Source organism: Crocodylus porosus, unplaced genomic scaffold (genome assembly GCF_001723895.1).
Source record: "Crocodylus porosus isolate Cpor-Errol unplaced genomic scaffold, CroPor_comp1, whole genome shotgun sequence".
In the NCBI taxonomy this organism is placed as follows: domain Eukaryota; kingdom Metazoa; phylum Chordata; order Crocodylia; family Crocodylidae; genus Crocodylus; species Crocodylus porosus.
In genome coordinates, this window is record NW_017728906.1 from 118,636,541 (window position 1) to 118,660,491 (window position 23,951).

Sequence of the window (23,951 nt, forward strand, 5' to 3'; positions counted from 1 at the left end):
TGACCCCAGCTGACTTCCTGCCCTTTGGGCAGGGGGCTGGACTCGATGATCTCCCGAGGTCCCTTCCAGCCCTGATGTCTGTGAAATCTATGAAAACCAAGATCTCTGCTTATGAAGAGAGGCTGAGGGAACTGGTCTTATTTAATTTAGATAACAGAAGACTGAGAGGACATTTAATAGCAGTCTTCAACTACATGAAGGGGGTTCAAAAGAGGATGGAGCTAGACTGTTCTTAGTGGTGGCAGATGACAGAACAAAGAGCAACAGTCTCAAGTTACAGCTAGGGAAGTTTAGGTTAGAGATTAGTAAGAATGTTCTCACTTGGAGGGTAGTAAAACACTGGAACAGGTTACCCAGAGAGGTGGTAGAACTTCCATCTTTGGAGGTTTTTTAGAACTGGCTGGGCAAACTTCGGCTGGGATGATCTAGTTGAGGATGGTCCTACTTTGAGCAGGGGGTTGGACTGTATGACCTCCTGAGGTTCCTTCCAATCCTATTGATATTGGAAATTAGACCTTGTGTGGTATTCCTTGACTGAAACATTTTATTTATATAATTACTTTTCATCATTTATCTTTTAGATGTCATGCAGTGCTCTTTGATCTTATTGGATATATTTTACAGTTTTTATCTGAGTATAATTAAATTCTGAAGCCCTACAAATATCACTTGTTCACTGTAGTGTCACATTGATTTCCAAGATTAAAGAAAGTCTGATTTAATGACTTCAGACCCAGCCACTTGCTTTCATTTGTTACTGAAGCATGTAATTGTTCCAGTTCACATAATTGGTTTACTTGTTTAAATCCATTCCATACTGTATGCATCAATATAGCCGTACTTTTTCCTGGCCCATTTTCCTTTTCTCCATCAAACTGAAAGATATAAAGTTGTATCCGGTTTTCAGATACCAATTTCTTAAATAGTTTACTTATTCATTCTTGAAAACTGCCCTTTTCACAACTCATTGTGAAAATTTCATCTACATACATTTTCTCATTTATCTAATCTATCAGAACGTATAAAATGATTATGTCACGCTGGTATTTCATCATTGTTCACATATTAAAAAATCTGGTAAGTATGTCTGGAATACTTAGTCAAATGTTCTTGGGGTTTTTGCTTTTACAATGTAATGCAATTTTCATTGAGCTCATAGGACATTAAAAAAATGTTCCAAAAATTTTTAAAGGGAGTTATTATAGTTTAGAGATGATCTACACTTGAACCTCATGCCTTCAGCTGTACACTGGAACTTCTGTTGGAATGGAATGCCAAGATTCATCCTGTTTTTAGACAGGAATGACCAGGTAGCATACCTATTGTATATCAACCATGTTCACTCCCCAGGTTCAATTGGCTTAGGCCCCACAGTAGACTACTTTCAGGCCCTGTGATTAGCTGGGATCCTGGTTTTCGCTAATAAAAAATATCCCAATTTTTGGTTTTAAAAAAGTAACCCCAAATCCACATTTCCCCATGATTAAAATGAAACACCACTAATGTATAGACATATATATATGGTGGTGTTTCATTTTAATCATGGAAACACATGGATTTTATTTTAGGTTACTATTTTTAAACTGAAAATTGGGGATTTTTTTTAATCAGCAAAAACCAGGATCCCTGGTTATAAGTATGAAATTGCAATGACTTAAGACAGTTTCTTCAAAATAAGCATTATTTATTTGTCCATAAGAGATATGGAGAGAGAAAAAATAAAGCATAATGTCTTACATAAATTAAAATTTTCCTTTTCATTTTAGAGCTCTAGTGTTGGGCAAGACAGGCTGTGCCTGTGCAACTGCTTTCTGCCCGTGTGTTTCTGACAGTCTGACTCTGGTCACTCATTCTTATTACAGGACACTTCTTTATACAGTGCAGTTAATTTATTCAAAAGTTTCTGCCCATTCATCTCCTGACATTTTAAGAAAAGGTCTTGAATCTAGTATTATTCTTGTATACTTTTCTCTGTAGGGGGTTAGAAAAGTGCCAACAGTGGATTCATTCTAATATCTATTTGAATAATAGACAATTGCATTGTGTAACTTAAGGTCTCTGTTGAGGAAAATTTCAAGTGGAATTAAGCCTTCAACATTCTTTAGATACATTCTCCCACAATACTGAAACAAAAGAGAGGTATCGAGTAGGGATGTAAATATCATAAAAAAAAATCATCCACCTAAACTCCTCTAATTATATCTGTTACATGGTTAACTAATAACACAGAAGTTCAGACACAGCTACTGTTGGAAAACGTTCCCTGGGACCGATGATGGGAGAAGGAAGTATTGGCAAGCCCTGCCAGGCAAAACAGCTCAGGTGAAGCCCTTCATTGGGAGGGAGGAAGAACCTGTGAATGAGCAACTAATTTCTTAATTGACAAGTCATTAGGCTGCCCACTCTTTTCTTTTTTAACCACATAAGCAGGAATCCTGGTTTTCTCTGATGTAACAAAAATCCCCAATTTTTGGTTTTAAAAAAGTAACCCAAAATTCACATTTTTCCATGATTAAAATGAAACACCCCCATAGATATATATGCACACATCAATGGTGTTTCATTTTAGTCATGGAAAAATGTGGATTTTAGGTTACTTTTTAAACCATACATTGGGGATATTTTTTTAATCAGAGAAAACCAGGATCCCTGTTCATAAGCCAGGTACACTCTTCCCCATTCCCCTCCCCTCCTCCTCCTCCTTTCTCCTCCTCCTCTCCTGCCTGCCCTGCTACCTTCTGGTTCTTGTTCAGGTACCACTCGGTTTCCTTCCAACCCTTTCCTGCCAGAGTGCATCCAGCCCCACACTAAATGATAACCAATAAGTTAACTGGTTTTCACATGGCTTATTGGTTAAACAATTAATCGTTTAAGTTTTCACATCCATAGTAGTTTTCATACATTTAATAGATATTTCTCTTATGTTCCTGTATAGGGATTTATCCAGTCTTTTATTCTCAAAAAGTACTTGTACTTTGGTGATATGCTGAATCGGTACTATTCCAAACAAATCATGGTTGTCAGATGGATGTAACGATAAAAATATGAAGGCATGTGTTGTTATCTCTGGGGTGAGGGAAATTGGAAATCCCCAAATTGGCCTAATTATATGGATCAAATCGAAAAAGTAAATGTGTAGAAAAAGACATATTCAATGATTGTGGTGAGTGGTGTGTGAATGACATCACAATGGAACAGTGAGACCAATCTATTCAATTGACAAATATGTAGCTTTTGAAATGTGGAATTAAGCAGCAGGTCCTGATTATATCCTGACTAGGACCCTGGTACAGATAAGAAATAGTTCACACAAGCACTATGGCAATTTTAATAAATGGATTTAATAGATGGAACAGTGAATGTCCACAAAATCACTTGTCTGTGTATTGTAAAAGAAAATTGGGTGTATGGTAAAAGTGAGCAACAGATATTTAAGCTTACATATCTAACTGTTCACCTTCAGTTAGAAGGAATTCATGGATTTTTAAAATGGAACTGACATAGATGGCTATGTTTAAAACATGATTGGAAAAACACTTAAATTGTCCCCCAAATTCCATAATCATTATAATCTCTTTCTTTCTGTGAAGTGCTTCTTAACCTACTCTCTGACAGAATCAGAGCCTCTAAATTGGCCATCACAATATTCAAATATCCAAAGTCAGCTAATCACATTAGAAAATCTTGGGCTCTATTACATTGGCTTCAGTGAAGTGGAGTGCAGAACAGATTACAAAACAACAAAGAAAGGAAGTGAAAGCAATATAAGAAAGCAAATGATTCAGTATGTTTGAAAACAAAGGGGAGGAAGAAGGTAACTTGGACATGCAGGCAGGTTTATTTCCCCGCATTTGGCCTTGCAAAATTTATATAAATAAAACATGTATTACATTTCCATCAAGGCAATGCAGTCTTTTATGCTTTTATGCAAAAATCATCTTCTTTGAGACTGGAACCAGATGAAGTATAACACGTCTAAGCATAAGGTGTTCCATCTGGGGGCAAATAACCCTCAATATACATACAGGCTCGGACATAACAGCCTGACCTGCACCACAACTGAAAGAGACCTAGGGGTAATGATTGACCACCGCATGAACATGAGTGTCAGTGCAATGCAGTTGCCAGCAGGACAAACAACATGCTGGCAAGCATCAACTGATGCATCTTGTGTAAAACTAAGGAAGTGATACTCCTGCTGTACTCAATAATGGTCAGACTGCAGTTGAAGTACTGTGGCCAGTTCTGGGTGCTGCACTACAGTAAAGACTTGGAAAAACTTGAGAGGGTCCAGAAAAGAGCCACCCGCATGATCAGGGACTTGCAAGGCAAGCCAAACGAAGAAAGGCTGAGGGACCTGGGCCTCTTTAGCCTAAAGAAGAGAAGGCTGAGAGGGGACTTGATAGCAGCTTACCACTATATCAAAGGAGTGCATAAGAAGCTCAGTGAACAAATGTTCACTAGGATACCCATTGGTTCTGGTCTTTCCTGGGGGTACACACTCCTGGAAGGCCGCTTCAGGCTTAATACCAGGAAAAACTCCTTTACAGTCAGTGGCCCAGTTGTCTTCCTGCCTGGGGGTGAGGCTGGACCCAATGATCTGTGAGGTTCCTTCCAGCTCCTAACAATCTATGAATCAATGGAATGAGTCAACATTTAGGGTTTTGGAACTTGATTAAGGTTTAATTTTAACTATTTTATTGTTTTCAGTTTTTAAATACACTCTGTCATATTTATATTTTCCTCTTAGTCCATTTCACTTTTCTTTCCACTAGTTAGTTTTTGTAATCTCTTGGATATACTTCCCTCTTTAATGTATTCCCTTTATAGCCCTATTCCTGTATCCTATTATAATAAGCTTTCAGGAGTACATAAAGATTGCTTATCAATTTTGAAGTGATTAACTGCATCAGAGAGCAAACTGGATACTTTCTTCTCCTTCTTTTCCCCCAGTTTCATATAAACTTTCAATCGACTTTTCCAAATTGCACTTTATAAGCAGGCTCCCAAGATAATAGAAATTAGTTTTACAGCTCAGGATGGGATGAAATAAAAGCCAACCTCAATATTCATTCTTGAGGAGAAAAAAAAGGCTGGAAAAATCTTTTATTTATTTTTCTATTTTAGAAGGATAATAATGTTTCTTCAGAATGATGACTATGACTTCTTCCTCCCATACTAGCTGCCATTGATATGGAATCACTACCATGAACAGTCTATCTTCCAAAAATATAGTTTGTTAGTCAGTCACAATACAAGTCTTATTATGGAAACGGTATCAATAACACTTCCTAGTTCTGATGGTAGCCAAATCAGATAATTTAAACATATACATTCTAATACATTTATAGATCAACATTAATCATACACAAAAACAAACCTAGGCTGTTGATCTTATTTTTCTTTACTTCTTCTCTTCTCTGTTTACAATGTTCATAAAATAAATAAAGCTACCTTCACTTTTACTGTGAAATGCCTTTGGCAAATTTGCCATCCTCTCCTTTGGCAAATGCAACCATGGTTCAGATTCCGATTCTTACAGAGTGTACTAATCATTTGGTCACAATAAACTATGCTCGTTTAGTGTCAATGCAAATCTAGAAATCAAAAGAACCACTGTTCCAACACAAATTCAATATTCTGACCCCTGGGTGCAAAACTGTCAAGTGAAATATTCCACTACAAGGTTTCTTACTATCTTCCCTACCTCTTGGACTACCACCTGCACCATGGGCTGCTTTCCCATTGCTAGGTCCTTCTTAGATTGATCAAAGGTATTTTTCAATCCAAGTAATTGTTTTACAAGTTAAAGTCAGGTTTTAATCTATCCTTCCTTTTCTTGTATGTCTCATTGTCCAATACCTATCACATTTGCAATATCTGGTCATTTTTAAACATTGAGGCTAAGTACAGACAGTCCAAAAACACATGGCAGATTGATGCAATATATGCCGGTTTCTCCAAGCTCATAGACAGGAACAGTAACAAATGGAACTCACATTCACTTTTCAGTTAGGAAAGGCAGGCAGAAGGTGGCGGGGGGGGCACTAAAGTATACCTCCCAGCCTGTCAGCCATTACCGAGGCCATTCCTGATTGGCTGCCCAGCATATGGCCCCAATTGCCTGTTGCCCTCCTTGCAGGAGGGGGATATTCCCCTATCCCCATGTTGGCTGCCCAACCCAGGTGTCTCTCAATGTGGGGGAGCCCCATGCCTATCAGGGGATTCCCCCATCCTAGCCTCAGTTTCTCCCAAGCCTGGGTCTGACCAGCTGTGGGGAGTGCTGCAGCTGGATGATTCCCCTCCCCACTGTGTAGCAGGGCTGGCTGCTCAGCCTCATCCCTTGTGAGTCTCTGACCCACATGGGGAGGAAGGAAGGGGTATGTCATCCCTGTGCTGGTCCCCTGAGCCAGGCATTCACCCACATGGAGGTTCCACATCTTGAGAGTTTCCTCTGCCTTGGCCTGGCCTCCCTGTGAGCTGGGGTCTGAGTAGCTGTGGGGACCACCACAGATAAGTGATTCCCTCCTCCCCATGCAGCCAGCTGGCTGCCCATCTCATCCCTGGCACCACCCTTTCCTTCACTCACAGACTTACAGTGGGTATGCAGGGAATCATCAGTTGTTATGCTTCCCATACCTGGTCAAACCCTGGCTCAGGGGAAGAGTGGGGCCTGGGCCAGGGAAATCCCCTGAAGCATGGGGTTCCCCCCATGTGGGCATATGCCTGACTCAGGGAGCTGGCAGAGGGATGGGGGACTCCTTCCCCACTTCCCCTTGAAGGTCAGACAGTCACAGGGGGCAGGGGTGACTAGCCAGCACAGCCATGAATGGGGAGGAAACCCCATAGCCAATTCATGGGGGTGTACAGAGGGGGATGTGCCCCTCCTGAGTTTGGCCACCATCAAAGCTGCTGCCAGCTTCTTCACATGGTTGCCACTTGCCAGCTGCCCCCCCCTCCTCCCCACTGCTGGCAGCATCTGTGGGTAGTCCCCACTCAGTGCTCACCACCACTAACACTGCTGCTGGCATCTGGGGGTGGTCCCCACTTCGCGCTCACCGCTGACACTGCTGCCTACAAATGGTGCTCCCCCAGTCTCACTAGGCATCAGTTGTTCATGGGAAACCCTTTTGGTTTGATGTTCTATGCAGCTGAGCAGACCTGGGTTCAAAGGCTGGGAATGGGAGGGGAGGGCTTTGTTCCCGTGCTTCCCCCTCCTGTTGTCCTGCAGGGCTGACAGGTGTAGGCAGGATGCAGGTTGAGGAGTAGAGGCTTTGCTGCCTCTACTTCGTGACAGCCAGGGGGTGAGGTTAGAGATGGGATGGGATATACACCTAAATCATGATAATAAAAACATTAGTAATGCACAAGATGAGCAGGGATCCTGGTTCTTTGATTAAAAATCTCCAATTTTCAGTTTAAAAAAGTAACACAAAATCCACATTTTGCTATGATTAAAATGAAACACCACTAGATTTTTTTAAAATCAGAGAAAACCAGGATCCTTGCTCATTGTGTGTGTGTGTATAGATATTAGTGGTGTTTCATTTTAATCATAGAAAAATGTGGATTTTGTGTTACATTTTTTATCTGAAAATTGGAGATTTTTTTTAAATTGGAGAAAACCAGATTCCCTGAAGATGAAATATAACATTTCAGGGCCTACATCTCACTTATACAAACTCCTTTACATAGTGTCATCTGTGCAAGTGAAAAGCAGGACTCCGATCCTTACAGTGCCATGATGTGGAAAGAGAGACCTGGGAAAGATGGTATTACTGGACTGAAAAAACATAACATCAAAGCCAGAGCTGGAGTGGGTGAACAGAGCCCAGAAGCAGGCCAAGTCAGGAACAAAAGTTCTGGGAGGTATACAGGGTCTAGGGGTGAGCCAGGTTAAGCCTATCTTTTTATGCAGACATGAGAGCCTTACGCCCAACAGAAAACTACAAGTGCCAACTTAATGATTAAAGAGAAGTCACTTGGCACATCTACACATGTGCCTCACTTCTCAGTACCCACCAGTACTACACAGTCCCAGAGGCACACAGGCCATTTCTGACCTTACTGCACAGTAGCAAGGATATACTGCACAGTAGCAGCGGCATCATGGTTAGTGCCCAATGATGCTGTGTCACTGTAGTGATGAGCTATATTGCCCTAGCTCATCACTATAGTGACGTAGCATCTCATTGAGACATACCCACTATGTAAGAATTGAATTTTTGGGAGAAAATATTTAAAATAAAAAGAACAAACAACAACAAAAACAGGAGTACAGATTATAGATTAATAAGGATTTCAAGAGGGGACACCAAGCAGCAAACAATGGCTAATGCCCATTGCCTTCAAACTTATCTAAGAAGCCCATAGATGCTACTTCCGTGAAACTCTCTATAGAGGCATAAATGGATGAATGAAAGGAAGACAGCCCCATAGTTGCCCAGGTTTCCCCTAGCCAGGACCTTCTTCCTGGTCAACTAGATGCAGAACTTAGGCAAAGCCAGGAGGAGGTTGACTAGAAGGTCTCGTGACTGGGCTTGCCTTGGTTTCCAAGTGTAGAGTGGATTTCTTCAATGAAGTGGTTATTATGCTTTCCTCACATGTAAGAGGTCCCTGTATCTTAACTAGGCAGAAACTTAGTACCCCTGGCCAGAGTCATCTCAGTTTTGCCTCCCTGGCTTGAGCAGTTTCCTGGATTAATCACCTTGTGGGATCCCTTCCAGCCCTACTTTTCTGTGGTTCCTATAATTTGGTGGAACTATGTATAGATTATATAAAAAATAAAATGTGCAAAGTGAAGTGCAGTGAGAACTTCAGTAGGAGATTGCTGACGGGGTAATACAGGGGCTGCATGCATATGTAGATGCCTCAAGAAAGACATGTGCTAGGGTCTCCCTCTGACTACAGGAGAAACAGGTGACAGGGAAGTTTATAAGACATACCAATTACATGCCTATGCTGAAGGCTCCACGTAGGAGCTGCCAACCTAGACCCCTGGTGGCTCATGTTATTAAGAAGGACTATAGGCTGGTCCACTAGGGACCTTCTCCCTCAGCAAAGGTGTCCTGCCATTTGGTGTCTGGATGGGATGTGAGGGTAAGGTGGTAAATGGTGTGGAACACAAGTTAATAAACTGTTCAGAATCAGACTAGTATGATATCCCCAACCTACTAAGGTCGTGCAGTGAAGAGTGTTGTAGGGGGGTGTCAAGGTAGCAGTCACACAACAAACTCCAGAAGGTAAGCCAAGTCAGGAACCAAGACATCAAGAAGCAAACAAAGTCCCAAAGCAAGCCAAGTCTGGAGCCAAGAGATCAAGAAGTCAGTAGGTCATCAGAGCATAGAACAGTGGGGCACAACCTTTCTGGCACATGTTATACAAGGTAAGCCCCACATAATCATAGAAGAGTCAAGCAGGAAGGAATCTCTGAGGGTCATTTAGTCCAAGTCCCTGAGTGCCACTCCTGTCTCCTTCCCCTGCTTGATATGTTGCTTTGCTCTCTATTTCCTGCACTGTTTGCTGCTGTGTTCCTGCTCCTTTCCACATGTCCAACACAAAGGCTGCCTGTGTCACCTGTGGCATATGTACTGCAAGTTAGCCACTTCTGATTTAGAAGCAAGAAACACTGTGGCTTAAACATTTGCTGTTCTTTTCTCTTGTCTTAAGTGGAAGAAATAGATGGGTAGTCACGCATTACGTACCTTACACTTAGGTCCTGGGATGCTGGCAGTGTGAGGCAGTGATGGAGGTTGTAGGTGTGCCCTATCTAAGTGCACCTACCAACAAGGGTAGAAAGTTGATATAAGCTACCATGTTGGTCAAACCAAGGTCTGAGGTTCAAGACTGCAGGCTGAAAAATTCTGTACCAAACAAGTTGAATAACTTAAATTCTTTCACTTTGATTAGAAGCAGTCAAGCTAAGAATATCACAAGAAAGCTTAATCTGTGAGCTTTCTAGACAATTTATACAGGCACAAGATTTTTGTGGTTTTGATAAAGTTCAAATGAGCTTCAGAACTGAAACTTCTGTCCTTATTAGTTTTTTACACTACCATTTAAAAGGTAAGTTAGGTGTTGCTGACACTGACCTGGAACCTGCAATAGGTATTCAAATGAAGCTCTTCTCTATGTCAGCAGGAATGTGACCAAGTAGGAACAATAAATACATTTATATCTCTATTATTCATATAAAGTTCATTTACTTTAACCTCAATATACTTAACCACCAAATCATAATGAAGAAATTCCAATATTGAAGTATAAATATGAAAACAAAGAGAACAGTGATATTTTTACAACTATTTTAACTTCTCTCACATGCTGTATGCCTCAAAAAGAAACAATGAGCTCTAATCAGGATAAAATAATCAGAGAAATATAAAAAACTATATTTTCATATAGTTTTAAAAATGAAAATACCTTTTAGAAGAGCCTACTTATTTGGGATTCTAGAAAAAAAAGAACTTGTTATTTTGGATGCCTACATTTTTGTGCGTCCAACTTGAGAAACGTAAAAAGAGCATAATTTTTTGATGGTGAGTCAACAGGAATTTCAGGTTTTCAGGTCCCTTAAAGACATTTTAAGTTTTTTACCTAACAATGGTATCCAAATCACCAGTTACTCATGAAATTTTGACTAACGTTTCTTGTAACTGAATATCAACTGTTAGAAACTTTTGTATCTCCACATAACAGGGCCCCTACCTCATTACTGAGAAGAGAGGGTAGAGCCCAAGGGGCCAACTGGTCAGAAAAGCCCAGGCACAGATATGAAAGTGGGGATAGGGCTGGAACAAGCACTTTCCACCGAGGCCAGAAACAGCAAATGTGGTGGCAAGGAGCCCTGCAGCTGCCTGAGATTGGCCAAGACAGGGATCACCTTTGGCAGCCCAGGTAGGCAGGTGACCAGAAGGAGGAGGAAGTCTGTAAACACAGGCCCTCCAGGCTGTAGGAAAGATAAGCTCTTTGCTGAGAAGGAGCCAAGGAGTTCCTGCAGAACTGCCTGGGAGTTACCGGTCAGACTGTAGGAGCTCTCAGGAGGGCCTAACCCAGGAAGTGGCTGTCCTGGGTGCTTGTCTTCCTTTCCCCTGGGGTGTCCCAGATATTAGCTACCCTGCAGACCAGGAGCTGGACCTAGCCTCCCTCCGATACAGAGCACATCAGGTTGTGGTGGACAAGACAGGGGAGATACTCTCAGAGGAGGAAAGCAAGCTAGGGTTGGGTGGCCACCATGGGGGGCATTGAAGTCAGCCCTCCTTGCCTCCCCTGGAGTAGCTTTTTGTTACACTCTACAACATGTTTTTGACAGTGGAAATCTTAGGGCCTTGTTACATGGTAATTTTGGATGGCACCTGGAGATCGTAACACCTGGATTGTCCATGTATTCATACCAGGGCAACCAGGGAAGCCCTGGGGACAGAAGGGAAGCCTGGAATAGGAGGTGGGAGGAATTTTTACCTTTCATTCCTCCAGGTCCCTACTGGCCTGAATGTATGACTGCTCCAAACTCGAGCTAGTGCTAATACCAATTAATACTTCAGCAGTTCACAGTGTAACGTTTAACAATGCCCTAATTTTCTCCTATCATAATTAGTATGTCAGACAACAAAAGTTCAATGAAAAAAATGGATTTTGATGACAGGCAGGGTTTGTGGGGGGGCCTTTTTTGGTAATATACTGTTTCATAGATCTCATAGATTACATAGACATTAGGGCTGGAAGGGACCTCGGAAGATCATCGGGTCCAGCCCCCCATCCAAAGGGCAGGGAGTCAGCTGGGGTCATAGGATCCCAACAAAATAAGCATTTAATTTACTCTTGAAGGTGTTCAATGTAGGTACTTGAACCACCTCCGATGGCAGGCTGTTCCAAGCCTTGGGGGCTCAGACAGTAAAGAAATTCTTCCTTATGTCCAGCCTGAAATCGTCTTGCAGTAGTTTATAACCATTTGACCTCGTCATCCCTTGGGGTGCTCTGCAGAACAAACATTCACCCAGATACTGGTGGTCACCCCAATAAACTTATAGGTGGCCATCAGCTCACCCCTGAGCCTGCACTTTTCCAGGCTAAAGAGCCCCATAGCTCTCAGCCTGTCATTGTAAGGTCTGTTTACCTGACCTCTGATCATGGGCATGGCTCTCCTCTGGACTCTCTCAAGCTTCTCCATATTCTTTTTGAATTGTGGAGCCCAAAACTGGATGCAGTACTCCAGCTGCGGCCTGACCAAGGCTGAGTACAAGGGGAGAATGACATCCCGGGATTTGCTTGAGAAGCATCTATGGACACAAGCCAGCATTTTGGTTGCTTTACTAGCCACAGCATCACATTGCAGGCTCATGTTCATCTTGTGGTCAATGATGACCCCGAAGTCTCTTTATTCCGTAGTGCTAGCCAGCGTAGCACTGCTGAACCTATAAGGGTGCTGCAGGTTTTGCCTCCCAAGGTGGAGAACCTTGTATTGTTCAGTGTTAAATACCACCAGGTTCTTATTCGCCCATTTGCTGAGCCTGTCCATGTCAGCCTGGATCATCCTCCTATCTTCTGGTGTGGATGCTTTTCCCAAAAGCTTGGTGTCATCGACGAACTTGGCCAGTCCGCTTCTGACTCCAATGTCCACATCATTATTGTTAATTTCTTTATATGTACCTCACTTTTCAGTTATTACAGAAATTGGTATTTTCGTTACAGAAAATTTGGACTTTTCTGTTAACCAAAAAATGGTGTGAAATTGGTGGCTAGATCCTATTCTATCTATTGGATGCATAAATGGATTTAGGTATCTAAGTCCCACTCTGTTTCCTAAGAACACTTTTCCTCATACATTCTTTTCATGACATTCAAGTTCCTGAAAATTAATTAATACTTCTCTTTTTACAATACACTATCATATTCACTCTTAATAATGAGTTACAAAAAGGCATCAAGGAAGAAAACTCACCCACCTTTTTATAAACTGTTTTATTCAGGGAAGTTTGCAGGGTGGAATAAGATTTTACTTTTTTTAACCAAAAAAATGCTGTTACAGGACAAGGACCCAAAACTTAAAATCTACTATTCAGACCGATAGAGATATTATAGAATGTGAAGAAGGAGATAAGCAGTAACTGGGTTTTTCTTAGCTGCAATTTGAATATAAAATCTACTGTACATATTTGAAGAATGCAGATATAGTCTAAAAAGTCTGATTGATTGCTCTAAGATAATTGAGACTTTTTAAGGAAAAAAAGTTCATATTTTTTTTATTACCTTCTGAAAATCTTAATTGGTGATGCATGGGTTTTAAAGTTTAGTTCTGTTATGATTTGTAACCAAAAATATACAGCTTGATGAAAAGATTAACCATTTCACCCAGTAATGGGTCAAAACATGTTCCCACAATTTTCTTGTCAGCTTCCATTGTTTCCTGGCTTTGTATGGGCCATTAATTTTATATATAATATATATATATACCTTGGGGGGAGTGGGAAGAGAGAGAGAGAGAGAGAGATGCTATATAATTATATATAAATGTGAATAGCTCTTTCTGTATGTGAAGTACTAGACAAACCAGTAAATGCAATTCAGTTATTTTGTCTCTCTAAACTGATGTTTGGCACAATAGTTGTATTCTATTTAGTAAATGTGCATAGGGATAGCATAATATTTTAACTCAATATATTGTTGTAAACATCATAAAACATGATTTGTGTTTTATTGTGTTTGGAATGTGAGTCCTGTGAATTTTGCAGCTAAAAATTCTAACCCACAAAAGCAACAACAAAGATATTGTCTCAATGAATATTCTTTTGGCAAAACAAACAAACAAACTTTTTTTTTGCATGCACATACAAATTTTGGTCTTAGAAACAAGTCTGTTCGCAAAACTTGCTTGCCTAACTCTACTGGTTAAATTTTAAAAAATCCACTAGTCTCTAGCTGTATGATCATGGGCGTGACATGGGCAACTGGTGCCTCCCGAATCTGGCAGGGCACTAGAGGCCGATTGTGGTTACTGGGAGGAGGGAGAGGTCCCCTAGTGGCTTGTTGCCAAGCATGCCAGCAGCACAGTGGTGGCAGAAGTGCCAGCACTTCCACATGTGGCACAGTGGAGGTGGAAGAGCCGGGAATTGACAGCAGAAGAGCCTCTTCCACCGCCAGCACTTCCACCGCTGATGTCCTGCTAGCGGAGCCAATTTCAGGGGGAGCATGAGTGGTCTCCATGCCCGCCTTCCAGTGGGAGTGCTGGCTCTCAGGGGGGCACCAGTGCTGTCAGGGGGGCATTTGCCCCCCATATCCCCTCTATGCTTCACCTATGATCCCTGATGTATTCTGTTAATGTAGCTCCATCTTGTGATACTCAGTGTTCCCTAATAACTGGGTGCATCTACATGTGCCAATTTAATGTGCATTAGCCATTTTTAAGGCACATTAAGGGTGTGGGTCTACATGTGCACACCCTTAATGCATGTTAAAAACAATGATTTTAGGCTATTCGTGCATAAATTTAATACTTGTAAACGCAGGTATCAAATTTAGGTGCAAATAGCTAAAGTACTTTAACACATGTGTAAACTCACTAAGGCTCATTAACGCTGTGTATGTCAACTGACTTTAGTCCCAAGTTGGTCTGCATACCGCATTAATGTACCTTAGCACATGTACATGTAGACACATACCTGCATTGCCTTAATGTGCATTAGGCAAGTGCACATTAAATTTAGGAGCATGTAAAACCATGTGCAAATATGTCCACTATGCAATAAACCAACTTGGAATATCCTAGTTCTTAATGTAGTGTGCTCTTGGAATTTCAGGCTAACAAAAGTGATAAAATTCAGATATTTCTGCATCTAAAACACAGGACCTTCATGCTTTAGCTATAGGTAGTATAAGGCCTAGTACACACTATTAGGAAGGTCTGATTCTAGCTGGCACTTTGAAAGAAGAGCAATTCTAAAATGTGTGAGGTTTTTACTATACAGCTAAGGTTGTTGTGTCATTTGGTTTAATTGACAGAAGTGCAATTGAATGAACAGTATTATAGAACAGAATTAAAAAAAAAAGCTGTAGGGTATTGTGCAAAAAAAGCTGAAATGAATAAAACTTACTTGTTACAGCCAGTTAATTGATAGTTATTCTCCTAATCATTTGCCATGAGCACAAACGTAGGGCCTGTCTACATGTATAGGTAAAGATACAATGGGATCTAATGCACAATCCACACAATTGTACCTCCTGCCATGACCCACATGAATGGCAGAAAGTGTAATTGTGGGATCATGCATTACATCCCATTGTGCCTTGTTGCTGGTACAGGTGGAGCCTAGGATTATTATCCTGGGACCCCCTGCACTGACTCCTGTGGCTGCAAGCACCAGAGCACACAGGGTTCAGCAGGACTTATAGTGGGGACAGCATTCCCCATGCTAACCCTGCTATGAGCATACGGTGCAGAGGCAATGCTGGGAATGCTGCTACCACTTCCAGCCTCATCAGCTGTGAGGTTTGCAGCAGGGGCAGCGGGGAGAACACTGATGCCACTGTGAACCTCATGAGGTACACAAATGGCAGATGAGGTGGTGGTAAAAACACTACCACAACTGCGAATTCACAGCAGGGAAAAAGCAACAACTGCTGTGAACCTCATGAAGTGTGGGGCTCACAACGTTGACAGCATAAATAGAAACATAGAGAAATAGTGGTGGAAGGGACCTCAGGAGGTCACCTAGTCCAACCCCCTGCTCAAATCAAGACCATCCCCAGCTAGATCTTTCCACCAGGGATTTGTCAAGCTGGGCCTTAAAAGTGCCAAGGATGGAGATTCCACCCCCTCTCTAGATAACCTGTTCCAGTGCTTCACCACACTCCTAATGAGAGAGTTTTTCATAATATCCCATCTAATCCTCCCTCGCTGCAACTTGAGACCATTGCTCCTTGTTCTGTCATCTGTCATTACTGAGAATAGTTTAGCTCAATCTTTTTTGGAATCAACTTTCATGTGGTTAAAGACTCCTTTCAAATCTCCTCTCACTCTTCTCTTCTTCAAACTAAATAAACATAAGTGTATCCTTATGTCATGTGCCCCAGCCCCCTCACCATTTTTGTTGTTCTCTGCTCTCCATGTGTTGTTTCTTGAGTCCTCCACTTTTAAGTTCCACATGCTTCGAGCTTCCTGTAGTCTTTTGTATTACAGTGGTTATCAACCTTTTTAGACTCAAGTCAGCCCTCAATAACTTCAACACACCCCTTGGAGAGTGGCAGCTCCTAGTTTTCACTCTTGTTTTTGAGTATGGAAAAATAATAGAGCAGTTCTTCTGTTGCAAAGAACTCAGAACACAACAACTTGCAATACTTCTAACACTAAGAATTCCTATTTGAAATCTTTGGGTTTATCTTGTGAATCATGTTGGTACACTTTACAGTGCTAAGACTGTGTGGTAACCCACAATAGACCTTAATATGATCTTAAGGCATCTCAGGGTGCTGTAGCACCATGCTTGAGAATCACTGCTCCATTATGTCCACAGCATTAGCATGGTCTCCAGTCTCCAATAAGTTCAGTATAGGCTGGGTGACTTTGCTCAGTGAATTCTAATTACTTTGGCAAAGGTGTTTTCTGGGTCATCTGGTAACGCTCTGCATCATGACACGGCCGCTTTTCAGGGACGGACTCTCCAAATTCATACTTTGATCAGTGATAAACTCCCTGGTTTTCACCTGTACTTTCTTTTACAAGACATATTTCTTACATGTTTCATTTTGAGCAGAGTACAGTACTATCTAAATTACAGTTTACCTCTTCAGCCTGAGTTAACTATAAAGTTTTAAAAACTTCAAATGCTTCATAAACAAGTATTATCAGAAATGAAGTTACTTTCTATTACTGTCTGCCTTTTTCTTGGCATTCATTGCTTGCAGGTACACAGTGAAGTGCTGTCTGGACCTTCTTCAGTTGCCTTTCATATTTCCAAAGATTAAAACTCTCTTGCAGTTTATAAGTTCTCTATGCTTTCACTAAAGGCACTTTCTTATTTCATTTTACCCTGGCACTATGTTACGAAGTCATTCAGACTCAAGGAATCTGACAGTTATGCTTCATTCAATGTCTGTGCTCTCACTAATAAGCATTGTGTAACAAACTTCTGTACAACTTTAGACTGTTCCAGCTGGCTCCTGCCAGAGCCTTTTGTAGGTTCAGCTCCCCATAACCAGGGCCTACTAGGGCTCAAGCCTATAGTGTGTACTGGATAATGTAAATTTCATACGTGCCTTCCTGTATACTACTTCAGTGTTCTGTGATATCTGCTGTAGCAAAGGAATTAAGAATTATCTGGCAGTCAGTCCACATTATTACTTACACAGCACTTAAGGGCATCTATGCATATGCTTCAGAGTGGGGGGGGGGGGCGGGGAGGCTATTTAATTAGAGTAGCTCTGATTAAAGTGCTTGCACCATCATACATATTCAGCATCCTGTGCTTCAAAATGGTGTTGGGGGTACTTTAACTAAAGCTCGTTCAACAAGCTTTAGTTAAAGCACCCCTGCTACCATTTTGAAATGTGGGGATGCTGAATACACTTGACATTGAGGCTGCTGCAGCATGCTAATTAGCATGCTCCAGCAGACTAGCAGCAGGCTTAATTAATCCAGTCTGTTCCAACGCATGATAATTAGGGCATTCACATGTATAGGTGACCAAAGTGTACAAGGCCCTTCACAGAGTATTTTAAAAGGCAAAGGCACAGTTCATATCTTAAGAACTCTGTGAGCTCCATTCTGCCAATTTCAATTGGGTATAGTGTACTCCATTAAGAGTTCAACTAGAATCAATTGGAGTTCTCATGTAATAAGGTAATACTGAATGTGAGGAAAAGTGTTAAAAATGGACAAGACAAGAAAATGCAGGGAATGCAAATTACATAAAAGTATATATTTTTAAAAATCTAAACAGGTTCTCTCATCTTTCTTCCTATGTCCATCAGAATTCTGTAAACCATCCTTCCCCCTATTTAAACAGATTCAAAGCTCTTTATATTTGGCAGCCCTATTTTTCAAATGTACAATGGTTCGGTTGGGTGAAAGCAACCTTTCTGTCTCACTGTTTGCTTGGGCAAGGAGGCAGTGATGCTAGGGAGGTTTTTCAGTTGCAGAAGATAAAAGGTCTCCTTCTGTTCTGTCAGGGAAATCCTGGCCTACTAGACAGAGCAATTGTATAGCTCTTCAATGCTCAGGTGTAAAATATGATGACACAGACATACTTTTTTTTACTTAAAATGCCTCACCTTCTCTGCTCAATAATGTTTTCATTGTAAAAACCAGAAATTCAGTGGTCAGAAAGCATGCAACTTGCTTGCACATAAGGGAAGACCATAGTTGGAAAGTATTGATCTATATTATTTTAAAAAATTACTTCTGAGCTCATGATTAGAACATAAATGTGGGAGTCTGATAAGTGTATATATTAATTTTAGCTGTGAAACTGTCTCAAATGCCATAAAAATAAAAAGTAGGCTATTGTTTATAATGTGAGTGCATAGGCTGAGAATGTTAGTAAGATTTTCCATGGTTTCTTTTCCTGTTTGTATTTAAAGTTTTGAGAATCATCTGTTCTACAACCATATATAGTTAAGTCTTACATGACAATTTGTTTAATATTTCCCTCTGAATCAGCAATAAAAAAAAAGGTTCCTGTGACCTGAAGGGAAACCAGAAAAGGAAGATGGGATGCCTTTCAGAGTCTGTTCGTGCTAATCCTCCTTTGGGAGAAGCTGTATTAATACAACTGAGGCATTCCCTACCGTCAGGAGTTAAGGATGTTTATCTGTTATGTTGCTAGTTCATACCAACCTGAAAAACAAATGGTATGTTTGTAAATTAACTCTCAGGTCTTTTGAATGACTATGCAGCAAATCTCCAGCAGGCAACAGAACTACTGGGCTACCTGGAAGCAGAAGTGACATTTCTTTGGTCTGATATCCTGCTTCAGAAAGCAGTTTAAATACTTCTTAGCAAGAATTTGAGAATTCAAATACAACCAAAAACAAGTAGTTACCATTTTTTTTACTATTAATACACTACTCTGAAGTGACATTTTCCCCCTAGAAATACTTCATCCTCAAATATGCTGTTTCTGAATGAATTTGATTGTGACAAGTAATATGAATTTGCCCTGCAAGCAGTTGATAAGCTCAATCCACTTCTGATGTAAATCCATGTAATTGCATCATTTTACACAAACTGATGCTCTGGCATAAACTATTTTTGGGGCCAAAAAATCCGTAAGACTTGCTGGGCTGTGTCAAAGTTCAACTGTGTCAGAGCTCATTACACTCATTCTGCCTTCTCTGCATCCACGTGTGTGCCTCTGTTAGGGCACATGAAACTAATAAACTCAGGAACAGGATAGGACTGGGCTGCTCTGATGGGGTTCAGCATGCTGCTCACAAATAAACTCCAGAGTAGTAAGCTCCAGAGTTTATTTGTGTGTATTATTTGCATGTGTAGACGTGCCCCAACAGTACTATATCTTATGCTGGTGTAAATTAGTTTACTGTAGCTTAATATAATTGCACATGTAGATTGTGATACTTTACTCGTCAGCTAATTAGTTTACTCCACAGTAAAGCACATGTGTAGACACAGTCAGCACCTGTGAGATAAGAAACAGGACCAATATTTTGTTACACACATTTCACTATTTAGGTCTGCCATAATTAGTTAATATTTTACTATGGGCATATTGTACTTCTTTGCAATTTCCACAATAAATATTGGGCTAGGTAGCACCGTACCTGCCTTATCATCAGGGATTTTGGTTTCTCTGATAACCTCCCCCACTCCCCTTTTCAGATTTAAAAAAAGGAACCCAAGGTCTACATTTTCCTGCAATTAAAATGACATACAACTAATATCTGTATCTATATCTATGTATTAATGGTGTGTCATTTTAATCACAGAAAAATGTGAATCTTGGGTTACTTTTTTTAATCTGAAAATTGAGGGTTTTGTTGTTTTTTTTTAATCAGGAAAAAACAGGATCCCTGCTTATCATGCAGGTTGGAAACTAACATTTACTGATTTATTTTCTATTCCAGGAACAGGGAGGGGGAGCTGGGGGTAATTAACAGATTAGCATTTCTTCAGTTCTAGGCTATGCATCATTTAATTACACTGAAAACTAAATATATTTTGTTTATGTGTACTATTTATTACTTCTAAGTTAAACAGGAAAGTCTTGTTAAGCCTTGTTTACCATGTAAATACACTTTAAAGCAGCACTTGTGTGCTTAATTTATATATTGTACTAATACCATGCATTGTTTGTACTAACCCAAAATGTTCGTGATTTACCAGACAGTTAATTGGGCTGGGCCCCAGCAGAGTCAACAGCATTTTAAGCCATGTTACTCCATACCATCAACACTGCTCAACATGTGTATATAATCCTGATACCGACCACAAAGGATTCAAATGCTGATTAGCAGGGATCCTGGTTTTCTCTGATAAAAAAACCCCCAAAAAACAAAAAGAAAAAACAATTTTTGGATTAAAAAAGTAGCCCAAAATCCACATGTTCCCTAATCAAAATGTTTCATTTTAATCGTGGAAAAATGTGAATTTTGGAGGGTTTTTTTGATCCGAAGATTGAGGTTTCAGAGAAAACCAGAATCCCTGCTGATTGGTAACCCCACTTGTGGCTGGGGATGAAAAGATGGAATGGGGTAGTCTCATCATAAGTTCTAGGATCCTTCCAAAATGTACAGGAAGATGAAGCACAGGGTAACCTGATCTGGTTCCACCTCATGGAGGATGGGACCACATTAATCATAGTTGACAGGTTTGAGAGAGGGGGTGACACAGGAATTCTGAGAACTGTTTGGGGCCCTATTTGGTGACTGCCAGACATTTAACATTGGTGAAGAAACAGGAATAATTTAAAATGGGAAAGAAACAGCTCAACTGTGGGAGTGAAGAGGAAGTAAAAATGTATTCAGTTTAGTGGCTCACTATGACTTGAAAAAGAATTAGTGCTGAGGAGGACTGAGCGCAATGCATATTACTGTATATATTATTCGTATATGTTACACTGACCTATCTTTGTGGTAGGCTTCCATCACTATTTTGCCCAATATGGACTATATATCTTAAGGTCATGCTCAATTTTTGATGCATTTCATCAGCTTCCCAGTTGTTTTTTACTATTAAGCACATGCAACTTTTTGAAGCAGCTTAATGATAAACAATGCATTCAATGACGTTTCTTGTATGGCAATGTAAGACCAGAAGCTTTCTTCCCCATGCTGACTGGGGAACAAAAAAACCCATATTGTATTCATAGAAAATATGCATTGGAAAGGTCCTCAGGAAGTAATTTAATCCAGCCACATGAGCAAAGTAGGACAATACAGCCAATGTATTGTCTACGTGGGTCTCAGAAACCTTTAAGGATGAAGATTCTGCAACTTCTTTGGATAGATTGTTCCAGTGTTTTATTATCCTCCTAGTGTGAAGGTTTTTCCTGTTATACAACTTAAACTTCCCTTGCTGCAACTTGAATGGTCTGCCACCACTGAAAACAGTCCAGCTCCATCCTCTTTCGAACCACCTTTCAGGTAGTTAAAAACTGCTATTAAACCCCCACTCAGTCTTCTCTTCTTTATAAATCATAAGCCCAGTTCCCTCAGTCTCTCTTCATAAGACATGTGCCCCAGCCCTCTAACCATTTTCATTGCCCTCCACTCCAGTCTCTCCAATTTGCCCACAACCTTTTGTAGTGGTAGGACCAAAACTGGACACAATACTCCAGATGGGGCCAAAACAGTGCCAAAGATAGGGCACTCCTTTTAATCTACTTGGCAAGAAGGGCACACTGTTGGCTCATATTTAGATTATTGTCCACTGTAATTCCCACACCTGTTCTGCAGATCTGTTGCTTAGCCAGTCTGTCCCCAACATGTAAAAATGCATGGAATTATTCCATCCTAAATACGGGACCTCACATATCTTCTTATTGAACCTCATGAGATTACTTTTCATCCAATCCTTCAATTTATCTAGGTCTCTTTGAATCCTATCCCTACCCTCCAACATATCTAATACTCCCCACAGCTTGATATTATTTGCAAACTTGCTGAAGGTTTATTATCTCCCGTCTTCCAGGTTGTTGGTGAAGATGTTGAACAAAACTAGCCCCATGACTGACCCTTGGGGCACTTACCTTGACACTGTCTGTCACCTAGACATTGAGCCATTGACTACCCTTGCAGCATGATGATTCAGCCAGTTTTTTTGTCCTCCTTACAATCTAGTCATCCTGTACATCTTTAGTTCGCTTGTGAGAATGCTCTGAGAGACCATATTAAAAGCTAAAGTCTTGCAAAAGTCAAGGTATATCACACCCACTGGTCTCACCACATCCACAGAGCCAATCATCTCATCATAGAAGACAATTAGGTTGGTTACACATGACTTTCTACTAGTAAATACATGCTGACTATCCCTGATCACCTTGTTCTTCTCCAAGTACTTCAATATGGATTCATTGAGGTTCTGCTTCATTATTTTTCCAGGGACTGTGGTGAGATTGACCAGTCTGTGGGTCCCTGGATCCTCCTCCTTCCCTTTAATAAAGTTGGGCTCTATATTTGCCTTTTTTCCAATCATCTGGGACCTCTACTGATCATCACAAGTTTTCAAAGCTTATGGCCAGTGGCCATTGGCCATCTCCTTGAATACCCTTGGGTTTGTGTATACATCCAACTTTTTAAATCGTCTCTAACCTGCTCTTTCCCTAACCTGGCTGCTCCTCTTCTCCCTAAACTGTGCTGCAGTCTGGGAGATGATTTTGTATTGGAAGACTCAAGAGAAAAGCACTGAGTACTTTAGGCTTTCCTGCATCCTCTGTCAGTAGGTTGCCTCCCTTATTCAGTAAAGGACCTACACTTTCCCTAATCTTCCTCTTGTTGCTGACATACTTGCCACCTGCCTCATCCATTGCTAGCTGCAACCTCAGTTGTGTTTTGGCCTTCCTGATTTTGTCTCTGCATGTCAGAGAAATAGTCTTATAGTCCTTACTCATTTGCCCAAGTTTTCACTTCTTAAAGCTTCTTTTTTTTATGCTTTAAGTCACTAAAGAGTTCCTTGCTAAGCCAAGCTGGTCTTCTGCTATATTACTAGTCTTTCTGTGCATCAGGATAATTAGTTCCTGTGTCTTCAGAAGGATTTCTTTAAAGTATAGCCAGTTCTTCTGGACTCCTTTCCATCTCAGACTAGCCTCCTAGGCAAGCCTGCACATCCATTCCTTCTCTGAGTCAAAGTCTGCTTTTCTGGAGTCCAAGGTCCTTACTGCTGCTCTCCTTCTTTCCTTTTCTCAGGACCCTGAACTGAATTCTTGTGGCCGCTGCTATACAAGTTGTCATCCACTTCTACATCAAGAAGAGTGCAGCCCTTAGTTTTCTGCTCTAACACTTGCACCAGGAAGTTATCCCAACACTTTCCAAAAAAACTTCTTGGATTACCTGAACAGTGCTATATTGTCTGTCCAATAGATGTCAGGCTGATTGAAGCCCCCCATGAAAAACAGGACCTGTAACTGGGAAACTTCTGTTAGCTGTTTGAAGAAAGCTTCATCCACCTCATACTTCTGGTTTTGTGGTCTATAGCAGATGCCCAGCACAAGATCACCTTTGTTGCTCTCCCCTCTCACCTTAACCCAGAGACTTTCAACAGACCTGTCTCCAGTCTTATACTGGAAGTCTGAGTCATCATACAGCTCTTTTACGTAAAGAACAACTCCTCTTCTTTCCTGCCTGTTTTTACTCAGCAATCTTTACCCATTTGTAACAGGCCCACACTGTCCAAATAGTATATGCAAAGTTCACTAGTGACAGGATCAGCTACAGGCTTTCCTAGTCTATTTTCTACCTCCAGATGTCTCCTACCACAACTAGACCTTAATGTAGAGTTATTA